The following is an 18,967-nucleotide window of genomic DNA, read 5'->3' on the forward strand; positions in this document are numbered from 1 at the left end:
AGCATGGGTCATGGGAGGAGAGGGACCATCCTGGCTAAGCCCGGGGCAGGAAGAGGAAGCCCCTGCTGTGGAGGGGCAAGGAGAGAACCTGACCTTGCACTTCCTCCAATGGAGCCCAGTCTCCCCAAGGCCAGTGAGCTGAAGAAACCTGACATCGGGTGAATAACTACAGATGCGCTCAGATGTGCCACTGGTTATCCAGAAGGCCTTCCGAGGAAGGAGGTGAGAGCGAAACCCTGAACATGGGCAGAAGGAGCCCGATGAAGGGGAAGGGAAGGAGGGAGGCCTGCCCTGTGCAGCAGGCACCGCGTATGCAAAAGGCCCTGCAGCCTCAGAACCGGGCGGGTTCAAGGAAGTAGAAACCCAGCATCGCAGCAAAGATCAGAGACTGCAAAGGACTCCAAACTTCCAAGATGATGATGCGGGGTGAGGGGTTAGGCCGGGACCAGAAGCTCAGACTTCTGTGCGACAGCACCTTGTACCACACTTTCTGTCACCAGCGTCATAGGAATTGAGGTCAATCCCACTTCACACTCACCAGCTTGCTGCTTTGATTTATGAATTCTATGAGAAGGCAAAAGGCATCCTGTTAGAATAGCTCATGTTTTCCATAGCATGTGCCTTTGGTCTTAGGCACTTGCCAGTATCTTAGGCAGGGGTTGCAAAAATGGGGTCACAGACTCTTTCTGGTGTTTGTCAAGGCTGCTTTTTTTTTTTTTTAATGACTTAAGAAGTATATCAGAATAATGATACTACTGACTACTATTTTATAGTAACACTAATGCTTTTATAGCTTTTATAAAAATATGGGCCTATGTTGAAAGTTCAAACCACACAAAAAAGTGCAAAGAGGAAAACAACGTAGCCACCATCCCACCATCGTATTTACGGCTGGTGACCAGCATTCTGGGCCACAGTATGAGAAAGATAACGTAACAGTTTTCTTTACGTGCACGAATAAGAGTGACTTAATTTTGCTTGACGATAACAGAAGTAAAAGCAGTAGAAGTGAAACCCAATGGCTCTGTGACCTGCAGTTCAATGCTTAAAAACAAAAAGAACAAAATCAACCAAACAAGCAAACAAAAAATGCATGCACACATACAAACTATTTAACGCCGAGAAAAAAATTAATGAAACTTTCAGAGGTAAACAGCATGTTTTCACAGGAATGCTCTACAACGAGCCGGTTCTCTTTCCTCTCTTTTTTCTCACACCTCTCCGCTGTTGTTGCTTGTACCATTTTTATCTGGTTGGCTGCCGACTGTTTACATGCGTCTATCACAGTACTCTCCCCCCTCCCCGCTGCTTAGTCTTAAAACTACATCATAAGGCTTTGACTCTTCCCCCGTCTTTTGTTGTTGTTGTTACTGTGTTTTAACCATGGCTTTTCTCCTCTCAAGTCTGTTATTTTGATTTGAGTCACTTGGGTAAAATTTCTTTAGAGGGTGGGGTTTTTTTGGGTTTTTTTTTTTTTTTTTTTTTGCAAGAAAGCTCCATGATGACCAATTCCCGGAGTTCTTTCAGATCGAGACTGTCTCCTCACTGCCTTCGCTGCTGAACGAACACTTCATGTTTATTAATACGATGTGATGTTATTTTAATATGTTTTAGCACATTTTAAATTATGGCTAAATGTTTGTATTATTTAAATATACATTCAATTTTATTCATCTCACAAATTTACCGATCTTGCTCCTACTTTTAGGGGAGACAATGCTGGTAGAGAGAATTCTCATTCCAACCTGATTATTCTCCTTTGGGTCGAACCTGCTTTTCTTCTCTGGCGTTGACAGTCCCGAAGCTTTCGTTCAAGGTTTATCTTGGTTCCTCTTGATCAGCTTTTCCAGGTATGTGGCATGACCTTCTGATCGAAGGTGGAGTTCTTCCTTCCTTTCAGAAAAATCTTCCTGTGCTGTATCTTTGCACACTTTTGTCTGTGCCGTATGCTTGTGTCTTTGCCCATCTCCCACGACTGTCATTTTCTCTCTTACTGCTTTCTCTCCCTACGATTAGCTCATGCCTTTCCCCAGTGCTATTTGCCTGACTGTGAGTTATGGCTCTTCCGGATTTTTTTTCCCCCCACTTATATTATGTTTTTGCTCTCAGTTTTTCTTGGCTCTTCAACCTATTCAATCAATCTCTCTTTTAAAATCCCTTCCCACCTCTCACGCATGAGGATGGCTACTATGACATACAAACAAAAACAGGAAATAAATATTGGTGAGGATGTGGAGAAATTGGAACCCGCTTCCCTCTTGGTGGGCATATAAAATGGGGCGGGCACTGTGGAAAAGAGTATGGCAATTCCTCAAAAAATTAAAAATGAAATGAGCATATATGATCCAGCAATTCTACTTCGGGGTTATATACTCAAAAGAATTGAAAGCAGCGACTTGAAAAGGTGTTTGTATATTCATATTCATAGCAGCATTGTTCCGAGCAGCCCAAAACTGGAAGCAACCCACGCCTCTATCAAGGGATGAATGGATAAACAAAACTTGGTATAGTACACATAGAATATTCTTCAGTCTTAAAAAGGGAAAAAAAAAAAAAAAAAAAAAAGGATGATCCCTGAGGACATCATTCTAAGAGAAATAAACCGGTCACAAAAGGACAAACACTCTTGTGATTCTACTCATGTGACTACTAAGAGGAGTCAAATTCCCTGGGATGGGAAGGATGGTGGTTGCCAGTGGCTTGGGGAGGGGGGACGGGAGGTGCTGTTTAATGGAGACAGAGTTTCAGTTTTGCAGGGTGGAGAGTTCTGGAGTGGTGGCACACCACCACGAACGCACGGACCACTGAGCTGTATGCTTAAAAATGGAAGAGAGAGCAAGCTCCATGTTCTGTTTTACAATTAAAAATATAAATTTAAAAGAATCTCTGTATCCAATTATAATATTGAGTTTTTATTTCTACTGAATTGACACTGAGCTTTTTTTTTTTTGTCTTTTTAAGGCCACACCCACAGCATATGGAGGTTCCCAGGCCAGGTGTTGAACTGGAGCTACAGCTGCCGGCCTACACCACAGCCACCGCGATGCCAGATCCAAGCTGTGTCTGCGACCTACATCACAGCTCATGGCGATGCCAGACCCTTAATTCACTGAGTGAGGCCAGGGATGAAACCCACGTCCTCATGGGTTCTAGGCAGGTTCGTTACCTCTCAGCCACAACGGGAACTCCAATACTCAGCTCTTCCGCAGCATGAGATACTTGTGAGGCTGAGTTTCCCCGGACAGTTTTCTCCCAGACCAGACTGATTGTGTGTTCATTTTTTTGCAAGCTGTTCCTGTCACCCAGTCCCCTGCTGCAGCATAGTTGCAGAGTTGTCATCACACTTAGCTTCATCTTGCTCATATTTGACATGAGAAGCTCTATCCAGAGCTTCTGTCTTGGGGAGTAAACCGATGTCTCCTTACGCTCTGCTCCCTCGTAGGGGACCAGTTGCCCTTCTCCCTCTGAGCTGGGATGTGAGGTTGGCTGCGGTTTTCTCTGCGCTGTTCCGCCGCGAAGGACAGGTAGGACTCGCGGAGCAGCCCTTGCCGGGGCTCCTGTGCACTGCCCTCTCTTTTGGAAGCTCGCTCACTCTGCCAGGGCGCACTCACTCCCAGGGTGGTTCCGGGCTCCGGGGAGGCGGCTTGCTCCGAGCTGCCTTCCTGCCTCTGCTCAGAGGACTTCCCGACACTCACCCAAGCAGCTCCTTCCCCTGCTGATCTGTGGGGGAGACTCTTCAGGAGGCTGTCTCCTCACCTTCCTTTCCCAGCATTGCCTCTGAGGGGTCAGGATGGGCTGTTTCCGGCCACTCAGCAAAGTGCATGGCATAAAGCTGTGACTGGCCTTCTTGTTTGTCTGGTGGCCCCTGGCAAACGGTTCTGTTTTGAACTGCTTTTTGGGTGTTTATTGGGTGTTGGGGAGGGAGCATCTGTGACTGTGCTGTCTGTCCTCTGTCATCATTCCGACTCCTGGCCACTTATTAATGCAACATATGCTTTGAGCCAACTTTTTGCAAGTGAGGACAGTATTTGCTGTCCTTCTCCACGCTTTCGGGGTCACCCATCCCTTGCGAATACTGCCACATAACTGGGGCATGGCCAGCCCTCTATGGACATGGGCTTGAGCAAGGATAACTGACACATTAAGTGCTGCCCAGCCAAGAACACATCAAGCCCTTCCAAAGAGATCTTACGCACAGAGAGAGACAATAACAGCTGTTTGTGGCGTCTGACCTTTAGCTGGAAAAGTATCCTCATGAGGCCCTTCCAGCTCATGAATTCTGCTGAATATAAGGTTAATTAAAAAGGAGTGTCCTAAGGCAGCAGGGTCAACTCCCAAGGACATACGACATCAAATCGGGTCAAGCTCTAAATTAATCCATTGTGACCATCTGGCCACGGTGCCTCCAAGCTTGATGTGCGCACCCCTGGTGGCGGGCAAGATGATGCCGGGGTAATCAGGGAAGCTTCTGGGTTAGAATTAGTCATGTGTCTATTTTAACACAATTGTAAAAAGTATCCATAGCATTTCAAACCCATGACTGCAAGGATTAAGATAAGTCAGTTACAAAGCAGGTATAGAATGATCAAAAAGTAAAGAAACAAGAAAAGTAAACTTAAAAAGTAAATTTAAATAAAGGCACTACATTAGAGGTACAGGTGTCCCACTAATAAATAAGGCAAGGACTGTACAACGAGAATACAAGAGACTGAAGTTTGGGACGTGCAGCGCTTCTCAGCAAGTGCACTGCTGGCATCTCAGGCAGGACGATCCACTGGCCTGCACCTGCTAAGTGCTGGGAACATCCCCCCCCATCTCCACCAGAGCACACGTGTCCACATCCGCGGGACGAGGCAGTATTACCCCTGGTTAAGAACCACCAGATACTGTGACATAAGAATGTCCATCTTGAAGTTCCTGCCGTGGCTCAGTGGTTAGCGAATCCAACTAGGAACCATGAGGCTTCGGGTTCGATCCCTGGCCTTGCTCAGTGGGTTAAGGATCTGGCGTTGCTGTGAGCTGTGGTGTGGGTTGCAGATGAGGCTCGGATCCTACATTGCTATGGCTGTGGTGTAGGCCAGCGGCTACAGCTTCCATTCAGCCCCTAGCCTGGGAACCTCCATATGCGGGAGAGTGGCCCAAGAAATGGCAAAAGGACAAAAAAAAAAGAATGTCCATCTTTCCCCAAAAAGTTCTAAGCAAGGAGTTAGCTCCTTCGTATACTCAGAAAATGGTCTCCCTTATATGGATTCTCTCTCTTTCATGCAATTCTTTAATCCCATTCTCAGCAAAGTTAAAACTCACTGAGAGGTTCAAAAGAAAACAACATTCTCTGATGAACCTGTCTACCACGATGAAGCTAAAACCCATTTGCAGGAATGAACACCCCCCGTCCCCACACCCCCCATCTCTGTACTTATCCCCCCACCCCACCCCCCATCTCTGGGGTCATTACATGAATAGAAACAGCTCGGCCTTCCCCTCTCCTCTCCAATGATTGATTCCTCCCACACTCAAACCCATCAAGAGCTGCTCCGGGCTCAGATCTAAGACGCACCCCTAACTCTTCTGTATCTTCTCTGACTTCGCCATCTCCCAAGCGCCTCATGGGCAGAGACCCGTCTCTGAGCTCTGCACCCTTCCTTTCTGACCTCTGGCCCCTTGCTGAGCCCAGCATGGAACTCAGTGTCTCCTTTTTCAGCAAGTGATGATATGTTTGAAGCAAAAAGTACCTCCAAGTCAAGTTTCCAACTCACCATCTCTATGAGCTATGTGTTTCTGATCTGTTTCAGAAAAAAAAAAAAAAAAAAAAAAAAGTCAACTTTTCCAAGAAACGTCTGTGCAGATGGCACTCCCTGGTTTAGCCTGGCTGAGTGTGGATTCTATGACTGAAAACAAGTCCACAGGCCCAGTGTCCTGTGTGGTCAACCTCCCATTTTTACCCTGCGTCCTGACGATATGCGGCCACCTTTATGGTGACCCGAGAAGAGGACCTGCACGGGTTCAAAACTACAGTTCAGAGACCGAAGACCACGGGTAAAGGAGAGGCACAGCAGCACATAGACAGCTGCTGGGAAAGTCAGAGAGCGCTGCGGCCAGGGGTCCAGAATCGCAGCCAGGGTTTCAATGACCGAAGGCCCTTTTAAACCTCAGTTATTTGGGGATGTGCCTGGAGCTTTTGTGAGCGCACATGAGTTCTCTATGAAGTGACTCAGATGGACATGAAGCCGCACTTTGAAAAACCATACCCATTCCTTTGGTGAGCTGGCGACAGGAACCACTCTCCCTAACTCACGGAGGGAGGCTCACAGGCTTCGGCTCTGCCGGACCAGGAAAAAAGTTAAGCTAAGAGATGGTCCCTCCTGGTACAGCCGCTTTTTAGGAGAAAAGGCTAACCTGGCCTTGAGGACATTTAAGGCCTCTGCTCAGGTCAAGGCTACTAAGGTTCCCTTGACCAAAACAAGACATGTGCGGCCAAGCCAAAGGCCCAGAGGAGAGGGAAGTCAGTCTTCTCACAGATTGGAAGAGTGCAAATTTGCTGAGCAATAAGCTATAACCATTCACAAGGTACTAACGAATTTTTTAAATGCAGATGAAATGATACATTTCTGGGAATATATAAAATGCCAAAACTTGTGCAGGACAAAATAGAAAATGTGAATAAACCCAAGAATTGAATACACGGAAGAGAGTTCCCGTTGTGGCAGAATGGAAGTGAATCCGACTAGGAACCATGAGGTCGCAGGTTCGACTGCTGGCCTCACTCAGTGGGCTAAGGATCCGGTGTTGCCATGAGCTGTGGTGTAGGTCACAGACGTGGCACAGATCCCGCATGGCTGTGGCTGTGGCGTAGGCCTGCAGCCATAGCTCCAACTGGACCCCTACTCTGGGAACCTCCATATGCCGCAGGTGCGGCCCTAAAAAGACAAGAAAGAAAAAAAAAATCCGCAGAAGGAGTAATCAAAGCCTTCCCCTGCTAAAGAGCCCTGGGTTAGTTTTGGCAAACATTCATGGAACATTTAATTTCCTATCTTATATAACTAGAAAACAGAAAAAGAACAAAAACTATGTAACCCATTTTATTAGGTGCCTGTGCTTTTCATTCCAAACAGGACAAGGAGAATAAAGGAAAGAAAAATCAGGAGTTCCTGTTGTGGCTCAATGGACCCAGCCTAGTCTCTGTAAGGATGCACGTTCGAACCCTGGCCTTGCTCGGTGGGTTAAGCAGTTAAGCATCAGGCATTGCCATAGGCTGCAGCGTAGGTCACAGATGCAGCTTAGGCCCCAGCTGCAGCACTGATTTGACCTCTGTTTCTGGGAACTTCCATGTGCCTCAGATATGGCCGTAAAAAGAAAAAAAAAAGAAAAGAGAAATCACAGGCTCATTTCAGTCATAATTTTAGATATAAAATTCCTAAATATTAACTATTCGAGGTTTTAAAAATCTATTTAAAATAATATATTGCGAACAAGCCGAACTTATCCCAGGATTGCAATAATTTCAACATTATAAAATGTATCCATTCATTCAACATATCAGTGGCTTAGAAAGTCATTATCTTAATAAACACAAACAAAATTTGATGAAATCTGATACCTATGTATCATTTAAAAATTCCTTTAAAAACTAGGAACATGGGCAACTTTTTAAACTTGATAAAATTACAAAAGCCTTCAGTCAGATTTAATCTAAAGAACTTTAAAATGTGTCCCCTTTAAGAATGGGAACATGACAAGGTGCCCACTAGCACCATGACTGTTGAATTCAGTGGTGGAAGTCCTGAGCAGTGTTGTAAAGAAAAAGAAATTAGATGTTGCATTTGAAGGGAAGAGATAAAACTATTGAAATGGAGTTTTAACTAAAGAACAACCCCCCCTTGGCTAAGAAGGCAGCTGCAAGCCTTTCCAGCTGTGCTCATCACTATGCCACCCTTCTTGTAATAATGTAACAACTGTGTGCTCTCTGTCCAAGCCAGCAGCCCTGCTAATCAGGTACCCAGCATTGCTTATCAGTTCTGATTCTGTAACCTTGCTTGCTCAGTTTCTTAGGGAGGAACACTGTCTGCTTGGGGATGGGGGAGGTCCGGGATGCTTCCATGGGAAAATCAAGACCTTGTAATGTATAAAAGTTGTGAGAACAAACACATGGTGCTCAGACTCTGGAGGTGACTCCTCTGAGCCCGCACCGGTGCTGAATAAACCTTGCTTTTCCATATCTCCAAGTGCTGTTTGTCTCCTTCCGATGCCATGGTTTTTGCGGTTTCCGCAACACTATCACTATTTTCAGACTATATTTTCTAGTACATAGGAAAAGGCCAATCTATTAGACCAAATCAGAGGGTTGAACAAAATTGCCAGATGAAAGATCAACTCAAAACAAAAATCACAGCAAGCAGCATTTCTCCATTCCGGCAATAATCAAATACAAAATACAATAAAAATAAAATAAGCCATGACAACTATAAATGAGCTAGAAATTAAATTAGCAAAGATCACATAATATCGCCATGTGGAAAATTTTAAGCTTTTGTTAAAAGATGTAAGGCAACCTGTGCCTAGGCAGTCACTCCGGTGCTGGATGGAATGACGTTATTATAACATAAAGATGACAATTCTTGTAACGACAGTTTTAATTTCATAAAGGAGAATGAAGAGGCGTTCTCCAACCTGGAGAGAACTAGCTAATTACATGTATTGAAAAAGAAACTAGACTTTTTCAGCACCCCCTAAACAATGATAGATTTCCTATGGATAAAGGCTCAAACATAAAAGGCAGCGCTGTATACCGAATGGAAAGTAACGTTGGAGGAGTTTATGACCTGTGGTGGGAAGTGACTTTTTAAATGAATCCCCCAAAGATACATTTTTTTACATTGAAAGAGACCATGGTTTAAGCTGATGGAGCAGAACGAGAAAAGATATTTCCTAATATCGACAAGTAAAGAGGGAATACTCTCTGGCCTTATTCAGTACACCTGAAACCAAGAGGAAAAAAGACAGGAATCTCTCAAGGAAAAAGGACAAAAGGAAGACCAGGAGATTCAAACGAGAGGAAATGCAAAAGCAAGCACATAAAGAGAGGCTCAAATGCTGAGATTTAAGAAATAACAACCAAAATGGCAATGATAAATTACTTTATGTGCATAGAAATCTAGACAATACCAAGTGTTGGCTGTAATGGGACCGTGTAGGCAACTTTATTGACTGCAGTGGGGAATGAAGACTGGGCAGCCCCTCTACAAGCAAGCAGGCAGGGCAGATAAAACGGAATATAGTACATACTCTTGTTCCTGGGGGTATTTACCCAAGAAACACTCTGAAAGAGGTCACTAAGGGACAGGTAGGAAGTTGTTGGCACAAAGCTAAATCATTTGCGTTAGCAAACATACATACACACACCTTATAACCTGCGCTCCTGTTTGGGGGTTTATATATCCCATAAAAACTATAAAAACTCTCGTTCAGACCCAGGAAGGGTCATCTACGAGGTTGTTTTTATCACGTACCACTCGGAAGAAAGGAGCTGAAAGCAATATGAGAGCTCATTACCAGGGAACAGATGAAGAAATACAAAGGAACACAGAGCGGATACCGCGCAGTGAGAGAGAATATGGACCCAAGTAAAACAGTCACCAGAAAGCAGGGTACCCACCACAGTGCAAGTTTTGAAGTGCATGTTTAAACAACACCATTAAACACACACACACACACAAATAAGAATGTATCTCAGACAGGACAGTTAGTTACAGAGGGAAGGAAACAGAGGCTCCTACTAGGCTAAGAAAACTAACGTGACAGGCTGCCTCCCAGGGCTCACGCGTTCATCTTCGTCCCTGAGGGCAGTGGTTCTGCAGAGGGACTGCAGCCTAGGGACTGGCTGCCTGGAAAGGGAAAAAAAAAAAAAAAAAAAAGGCAGCACATTGAAAAGACAGCTAATTAGAACCCCTTGTTCTGATAGATAACCACAAGGAACAATCTGGTCCTCACAGAGAGGTGGAGAAATAAACTGTGTGATCTTTCTAAAAATGATTTCCAGCAGGCGGACGGCCCTGTTGCAAAACACAAGTAAATCATACGTATTGTCATGGAAAACTTGATTGGCCCATCAAGTTCGTGGAAGGTCAGCAACAAAACTATTAGCAATAATTGAGCTCTTACTGAGTTAAAATGCGGGACGTAGGGTGGACAGAGGGGTCTGGACTAAGAATTAGCAGGCCTGGGTCCTACCTACATTCAATCTGCCACAAACTAGCTGCAAACCTTGCATGAAGTCACTTAGCCTCGCCTGGATTGCTTTCTCATTTGTAAAAGGTAAAACCAGATGACTCCTAAGGCCTTGTTTAGATACAACATGCTACACCCTCTTTTTAAAAAGCACTTTGGTTTTCTGCAGCTCTCATGCCCTTCGACTTCTCCTTAAGCAGCTGTGATTCCCATGCTGTTGCATCACTCTTCCCGGTACATCCACCAAGAGACAACCAAGACCTCTGGAGCTCTCGTAGCGGGGTTTTGCTTGTTCCTGCTTTTAAAATAGCGCTCATGGAAACTTATCCTTCCATAGCAAAAGACAATTAATTGAACATTGGCATAGGAAATTTTTTCAGAATGGTATCAAAAACTTTAAAAGTTCATGTTACAACTTGCTGAGCCACTCATTTTTCTCACATGCTTGCACTGACCTGACTCAGTTTCATCAACTGACCTTTCATCCTACCCCCTGATCACACCAGCCTTCCTGGAACCTTAGGGCCTTGTGCTTAATTGGTTCCTTTCCCTGGAAGAGTCTTCCACTGACTCCCTCCATCAAATGTAACTTCTCAACGGAACCCACCCTGACAGCCCTATTCTCAATGACAACTCCTAGCCCACTCTAAGATATCCCCTTATCCACATAACATCTTCCAACATATCATCCCCCATCCGGTGGTGGGTTAAAGGATCTGGCATGGCCATAGCTGTGGCTCGGATTCCATCCCTGGCCTGGGAACTTCCATATGCCGCAAATGCAGCCATTAAAAAAAAAAAAAAAAAAAAAAGTGCCTGGCATATAGTAGGTTCTCACCACATAAATGAATACTGTTGGATAAATGAATATATTAAAATGATGGTCCATTACAATAACAACGTGTTCATTTGGTTCTGTTCTTAATGGCTATAGTAGTACCAAGTGCTTCCATGTTTAGTTACTTAGCACTTAAAGAAAACACAGAAATTATATTGTATCATCTTGGAGAAGACAGAACATTTTAAAAGAGGGGGTAGCAACTCTTTAACAGTAAAACACTGACAAAGTTAAGGGTAGGCAGGTACCCACTTTCTGTACTGAACTGGGCCACAATGAACCCCTCTCTCCCACACCTATGTTTAATTTTAAGAGAGTCAGAATGATTGACAGACCCCAAGATGGCTTCTGGGCAAATACTCTGATTCCAGAGTCTCCAAAGCCCCTAGGACCTAAAGAAATGAACAAAAGGTAACAAAAAGAATCCAGCCCTCCAAAGATGGCTGAACCATACTCCAGCACCCCCTGAAGCTGGATCAATCATTCAATCAAACTCGACTCGAAGAGAGAGACTCTGATTTCCCCAGTTGGGAACCGCACAATGAATGAAATGGGCTTTCCTTTCACTTTTTCTCCTCTGACTTCAGCGCTGGGGATGGGACCTGCCCCACGGAAGATGGGGGAGATCACAAACATGAACAGGAGGGCTGACTGCTGCCAGCAGAAGCGACGAGACGTTTCACAGGCTCAGGAGAGACTGCAGGGCACAGGTGTGACAAGGTGGCCCCATAAACAACAGAGAGGAGCCGGCCCCTTTGCCAACCCTTCTTTCAACACGTGCCCTTAAGGCAAAGCAAGTGCCCAGAAGAGGAAGTATCCAGTCCTCAAAGGGCAACGAAAAGGGAGTCAAAGGGGTGTCAAGGAGAAGCGATCCCAGTCTGGCAGAGCAAGCACCGCAGGCTGAGCACCGCTGCCCAAACATGGGCAAGATGGAATGACATGGCATGGTCACTCACATGCTAGTGTAACAAGTGATTTTAAGAGGGAATATTATGTGGGAAAAAACTGACAAAAAATTGGCAATCTTCAAGGAATAAGAGAAAGTAATTTACCATTGAATACCTTAAAAGCATAAAAGAAATATGATTACGGTAAACAAGAGCTTAATCATGGGATAATCAAATAACGAAAGGCGATTTTACAGGAAACGTGTCATACTAAAAATGAGGACCAAACAGCATCATCACGAAACTAATACATAAATCAGAAACACCAAGGAATAGCATTAACATGACTCCACATTATTTATATTCACAAAAGGCTTGAGATAAAGGCAGAATTTAAAGCAGTTATGGAAAAATTATATCTATGGAGGAGAGAAAATTATAATCCATTGAAAGGTTAGTGGGCAAAAAGTAGAAAACTAAGCCCAAAGTATTCAAAGATCTAGCACAAGAAAATATCCCTACAGTGAATAAGTAATGAAATCTAATCTCTAAGTTGAAAGCACATACCCTGTTGTAGGGAAAACATTGACATAGAATAACCAACTGTGAGACATATTCTGGCTAAATAATTGAATTTCCAGTTGCAAGATATAATCCTTCAAGCAGAAAAAGCAAGTTGCCTACAAGGGGGAGAGAGTCCTTATTGAAAATTTCCCAAGTATTTTTTTTTTCCAGGAATAAGTTTTCTAAATTATATATATATATAATATTAATTATATATAATTATATAATTATAATATATATAATATTAATTATATATATATTATTATTATATATATATTATATTATATATATAATATATATATAATTATATATATATTATATTATATATATAATATATATATAATTATATATATATTATATAATAATTATATATATATATATATTCTTTCTTAGATTCTTTGTCCCTGTTCTATATAGTAGGTCCTCGTTGGCTATTTTATCTAAAGCAGTGTGTATACGTTAGTCTCAAACTCCTAACGTACCCCTCCCTTGCCTTCTCCTTTGGTATAAGGAAGATGTGGTGTGTGGACAATGGAACATTACTCAGGCATTAACAAGAATGAAATAATGCTATTTGCAGCAACATGGATGGACCAAGAGGTTATCATACTACTGAGTAAGCCAGGCAGAGAAATGACAAATATCATACGATTTTGCTTATATGTGGAATTTAAGAAATAAAAAAAGAGAGAATTTAGCTACAAAACAGAAAGAGACTCACAAACAGAAATCAACAGTATTTTAAATGCAAAAGATAATGAAGCAATTCCTCCAAAATTTTAAGGGGAGTAAAGTATACTCTCTGCATATCATTCTTAGCTAAGATGATTTTCAAATATAAAGGTAATCAGCAAATATTGTTGAACATAAAAACTCAAGTATTCCCTGTTTGTTCTGAGCCCTCCTTTAAAAGTCTTAATCTAGTCAGTGCAATGAATAAAATAAATATACCAGCAGTAGCATATCAAGGGTGGGAAGGTGGAAACTGCTTGCTTCAGATGCAAGCAATAAAGAATACATTGGAGAGAACTTAAAAGCAGCCAATAAAACCACTTAAAATCTGGAGTTCTCTTGTGGTGCAGCGGCTTAGGTCATTGCTGTGGTGTGGGTTCGATCCCTGGCCTGGAAACTTCTACATGCTGCAGGCCTGGCCAAAACCAAAACAAACAAACAAAACCCCCAAACACACTAGAAATCAGTCTGCTTTTCACATCAGCATGCCGGAAAATTCTAAGCAATGCAAATGATACCAGATCCCTCCTTTCCGTGGTGGAACCTCCCCCTACCAGGCCGTCGTTCCAAGCCCCTTAACCGGCTTCTTGATATTAGAAATTGAAAAGCTACGGCAAAAATATCAATCCCGAACACTGAATTTATTTAAATACAAAACTAATTTTAAACAACCGCACAGAACATAATGTTACATATCTTGATTATATGAAAACAATAATATAACCAATCAAAATCAAGGCTGGATCATAGACTGGGATGTAAACAGCATCACCTTGACTGTGTGAAAATAACAAGGGCACTGAACAAAATCTAAAAGAAAGGCAGTGAGGGTGCCTATTTATCAATGCAGGGAAGAAGAAATCTGTACTGCCTGAAACGGAGAGGGCAGCGGTCAGGACAGGCTGTTATTTTGCGGAAGGATACAAGCCCCAAATCTCAGGACTTAACCGACGGAGAGTTCACGTCTCACTCACACTCCCGCCACCGCGGGCCCACGTGACTCTTCAGGGCGGTGCCCCTGAGAGCTGTGCAGCCTTCGTTCCATGCATTGGTGATGTTCTGCTCCTCCGCCTGCACATCACACGTAAGCATCCACACTCACAAGGCAGGGAAAGGAAGGGTGAGAGACTGGAAATCTGGCCATGAAATACGTCTGCTAGTCACGTCTGCTCACACTTTGCAGCTAAAGCACATCGCAAGGTCACACCCAACTTGAAGGGAGTAAAGGAAATACAATTCTCCTGCATCCCAGGAGAAAAGTGGGAGGAACACCAATGACGTCTACCAACAAATACACTCGGGGGAAAAAAAAAAGAAATCCAGAACCACACACTTCAAGTGCATCACCCTTTTTATTAACTTCAGAAAGAAAAACAAAAAACATACTTTCCTGTGAAAAAGATGTTTATTTAAATTTCAGTAATAAGTTAATTTTTAATTTCGTTCTCTCCAGTTACATTCAAATAAAATTAAATGTATTTGTTTTAAAATTTTAAAACTAGCACGTATCATACGATTCCATTTTTACGGAAGCATTTTTCTTTCTATCGGCCATCCATCCATCTTCCCATCGATAAACATGCTTAGGGAGATATCCAGATGTCCAAAAGGATGTTCACTTAATGAGTCTTATTTCTGAGTGATAGGATTTTTCATCTTTTTCCCTGTATTTTTCTGCATTCTTTGGATTTTTTTATAATGCACATGCATCATTTTTATATACACAGTAGAGTCATTATTAGAATATGAATGAACTAGAAGTAACACTTGACCTTCTAGTATCAAGCCTTAAAACCACCAGGTGGCAAAAAAGGGAGATTTTGACATTGCACTAAGAAAGGGAAGGAGATTAAAGGAGGAGAAAATGTGATATTTCATGATCATTGTACACTGTTTGAAATTACAAAATAGGTAAATGCTGATAGTTTCAGGCCAGTCAGCTGCTTTGAATCAGTTTCGTAAAGGACATACATTTTCTTTTTTTTTTTTTCATTTTCCTACAATTGTTTTTCATTTCTTTTCTTTTTTAACATATGTATACACACACACATTCTTTTTTTTTTTTTTTTTTTTGGAGGCGGGGGGTGCACCTGCGGCATATAGAAGTTCCCAGGCTAGAGGATGAATCAGAGCTACAGCTGCCAGCCTGTGCCACAGCCACAGCAATGCCAGATCTAAGCTGTATCTGTGACCTATACTGCAGGCTCACAGCAACACCAGATCCCTTAACCCACTGAGCGAGGCCAGGGATGGAGCCCACATCCTCATGGATAGTCGTCAAGTTCTTAACCTGCTGAGCCACGTGGGAACTCCATATTATCTTTTTTCTAATATATCCTTTTTTAAAATATTATTTCCATCATGGTCTGTCCCAAGAGACTGGCCATGGTTCCCTGTGCAGCACAGCAGGACCTCATTGCTTATCCACTCTAAATGTAATAGTTTGTTTGCATCTACTAACCCCAAACTCCCACGCCATCCCTCACCCTCCCTCCTCCCCTGGACCTATATTTCTGTTTTACGTTGTTTATATCTTGCTTATACAGGTCATTCCTACCAAATACCCAGTTGCTAATTGAGTTTAATAGAGGTGTACTACAGAAATTGAGCTGATTCTTCCCATTTAAAGGTATGCATATTAGGAGTTCCCGTCGTGGCGCAGTGGTTAAGGAATCTGACTAGGAACCATGAGGTTTCGGGTTCGGTCCCTGACCTTGCTCAGTGGGTTAAGGATCCGGCGTTGCTGTGAGCTGTGGTGTGGGTTGCAGACGCGGCTTGGATCTCGCGTTGCTGTGGCTGTGGTGTAGGCTGGCGGCTACAGCTCCGATTCGACCCCTAGCCTGGGAACCTCCATATGCCGCGGGATCGGTCCTAGAAAAGGCAAAAAGACCAAAAAAAAATGTACATTAAATGCAAAAGTATAATAAATGTAAGAGGAAATGTAACTTCTCATCAGAGTCGACTTATCCATAAAATGTAACTTCTAATCGGAGTCGATTTATCCATTATGTAGAGTGGGGATAGTACCGAGACTCCGTGGTACTCTTGCGGGCCCATAAAAGTGTTTTAATTTCTGTTAAAATCAGAAGAAAAAAAGGAATTTTAGGTCAACGAAAATACTTGAATATAAAATATTAATATATTCATCTTTATAACAACCCAGGCATAGACTATTTTTTTATGGCGGAAAAAGGCCCCAAAAGGCAACCGTGCCTCTAGTCCATGAAAGGCACAATGTGACCCTGTTTTTAAGTCAGAAATTCATTGGCAGATGGCAAAAATTACTTGGTTTATTGAAACATGTACTTAAAAAACTACCTTTCGAACTTAAAAACCGTGTTGTTGTTGAGAGACGACTTTCCAAAGCGCCTTGTCAGTTACTCAGCGTGCACAGACGACTAATATAAATTCGCAACTGTAATGACAACATGGTTTTTTCATGGTCCGCCTGCAAACGACATTAAAGTTTCCTTCATGTGGAAGGTGCATTATAAAGATAGAAAGGGTTGACTTTTTTTCCCCAACTAGAAAAAATGAATTCCTGAATTGCGTTATTTCCCAAAGATGACTGTTCTCCCAAATTTTCAAAATGATTTCGAAGTATTTGTAAATTTATTTTCATCCTCGCAATCAAATTCATAAATATTTAAACCGACCCTCAAACTGAAGAAAACAAGCTGGCCTTGTGCTCCCTGGATACGATCTTTGCTGCTGATCCCTGGGCAGTAGAGGGTCAAGAGTTAAAGAAGCTTCAACTGCATGTGAAAATGATAAAATAACAACTCTGAAAGATTCAAGTTTTCTTATCAGCCCTAAACCTGATGAGAAGAAAATTACGATCATCATTACGGAGTGCTCACTGAAGCAGACTTTAGGCATCAAAAGTACTTTTTATTTTTTGATGCGAATTCAGCTGGGTTGAGTGGCTTGGCAATCAGACCAAAGAAATAAAAAAGGATGAAGGTCACGTGCGTTTGCCAAGCAAAATCTTTCAAAGTTATGACACAATAATCTTAAACATGAAACTCTCAGTCCTCTTATCAGCAAGTGAGGGAGAGAGAGAAGGCAGGCTTTTCAATTTGCCACCTTCCCGCATCTGGAAGGGACAGTGACGGGGGTGACTGACGCAATCAAGAGTCAAAATAATTGGGAGACTGATCCAACGATGCTAATAAGATTTAATTTGTTTGGGGACAAATCGGATCTCCTACCAAACTTAAAAAATCAATCAGAAAGATAGAAACTGTTTGCAACTTGCCTCAAGGGCAGGTTAGAAGAAAAGGTTAAGATGTCTTAACCGACTGGAAATGCAGTGTGACTCAAGGAAGGAGGAAAAGGAGGAAGGAAGGAAGGGAGGGAGGAAATAAGGAAGGAAAGAAAGGAGGGAGGGAGGAAAAGAAAACCTGAGCAAAATGTGAGTTCCAAACTCGTGACGTAACTTTGGTATCGGGAACAAGGGAGCCGACAGTCTCTCAGAATCCGCAGGAGTCGGACAGACCTCTTCCAAATCAATGAGCTGATTGCATGTTATATGGCCAGAGAAGCAGCCGAATCCTGAATGCAAGGTCTGCCCAAAGAAACCTGTAAGCGCACAGGAACTCAGCGTAGAAGCATCTGGTATCTACCACGGTGAACTACGAGCTCGAGGGAGGCGGAAACTGTCTGTTTTGTTCACGGCCAGGACCTAGCCCGTATCTGGTACATTACAGCTCCCAAGAAATAACTCTGAAGAGTTTAGTTTGAAAATGTATGAAGCAGTTGCGTTTCACACAGGGGATGCATTCAGAAGGTCTCAGGTAATGGGAGACTAACCTGGCAAAGCCCAGGAGCACTGCCTTGCAGCAAGAGCTTAAGCCCAGTAGGGGTTTCCATCTGGCTCTGGAGTTTTGTGATTCCTGGCAAAATTTTAATTTTCTAGGATGTGCATTATTTCAAATGTTGTGCCTGAAGCATGACTTCAGGAGTCATTTTTATCAACTAATTCCAATATAATTTCATATAAAGTGCAGTGGCACTTGAGGATAGATACATTAATTCAGCAAATATTAATTGAGGCCTATGATGTACCAGCTACCTTTCAGTGCTAATCATTCAGCAGTGGGCATATTTTGCTATTTATGTAAATTGGTTGTAGTGTGTCTGAAGCACCTCTGTGGAACTTAGGGCTTTACAACAATCTATCTAAACCAATTCATTTATTTTACCAATGGAAAAAAATTAAAAGAAAGGAATTAAAGTCACTTGCTCACTCTCATAATTAATCGGTTATGGAGCTCTGAAGACATGAGCCACAGACAGGTCCCAGCAGGTATTCAGGGCCTGCTTCCAGCTGCAAAGAAGCAGCTGAAGGTAATTTGAGGCACATTTATGAAAGGACCTCAAAAATAAAATAAGATCATTAATGAATATTCTTTTAATCTTTAAAAAAAAAAAATTCCAGACTGTGTTTTTCTGGTTTTCAATGAAAATTTCTTTTAAAAACAGAGATTAGGAGTTCCCATCGTGGCGCAGTGGTTAATAAATCCGACTAGGAACCATGAGGTTGTGGGTTCGGTCCCTGCCCTTGCTCAGTGGGTTAACGATCCGGCGTTGCCGTGAGCTGTGGTGTAGGTTGCAGACGCGGCTCGGATCCCGCGTTGCTGTGGCTCTGGCGTAGGCCGGTGGCTACAGCTCCGATTGGACCCCTAGCCTGGGAACCTCCATACGCCGCGGGAGCGGCCCA

At 42.9% G+C, this 18,967-nt stretch overlaps 1 protein-coding gene and 1 long non-coding RNA gene across 21 annotated transcripts in view; one reads left to right on the plus strand and one right to left on the minus strand.

Annotated features, from left to right (window-relative positions):
• Positions 1–18,967, minus strand: part of CRADD (CARD and death domain containing adaptor protein) — a 182,025-nt gene that overhangs the window by 10,887 nt on the left and 152,171 nt on the right. The window lies entirely within an intron of this gene.
• LOC146403564 (uncharacterized) lies at positions 15,218–18,941 on the plus strand. Its single transcript, XR_014804400.1, has 2 exons — positions 15,218–15,350; positions 16,121–18,941. It is a non-coding gene; the product is annotated as an uncharacterized LOC146403564 (long non-coding RNA).

The sequence above is a fragment of the Sus scrofa genome, chromosome 5, assembly GCF_054392235.1.
Source record: "Sus scrofa isolate SSC_HxYL_T2T_F1_AM1 chromosome 5, Sscrofa_HxYL_maternal_Yorkshire_Landrace_v2.0, whole genome shotgun sequence".
In the NCBI taxonomy this organism is placed as follows: domain Eukaryota; kingdom Metazoa; phylum Chordata; class Mammalia; order Artiodactyla; family Suidae; genus Sus; species Sus scrofa.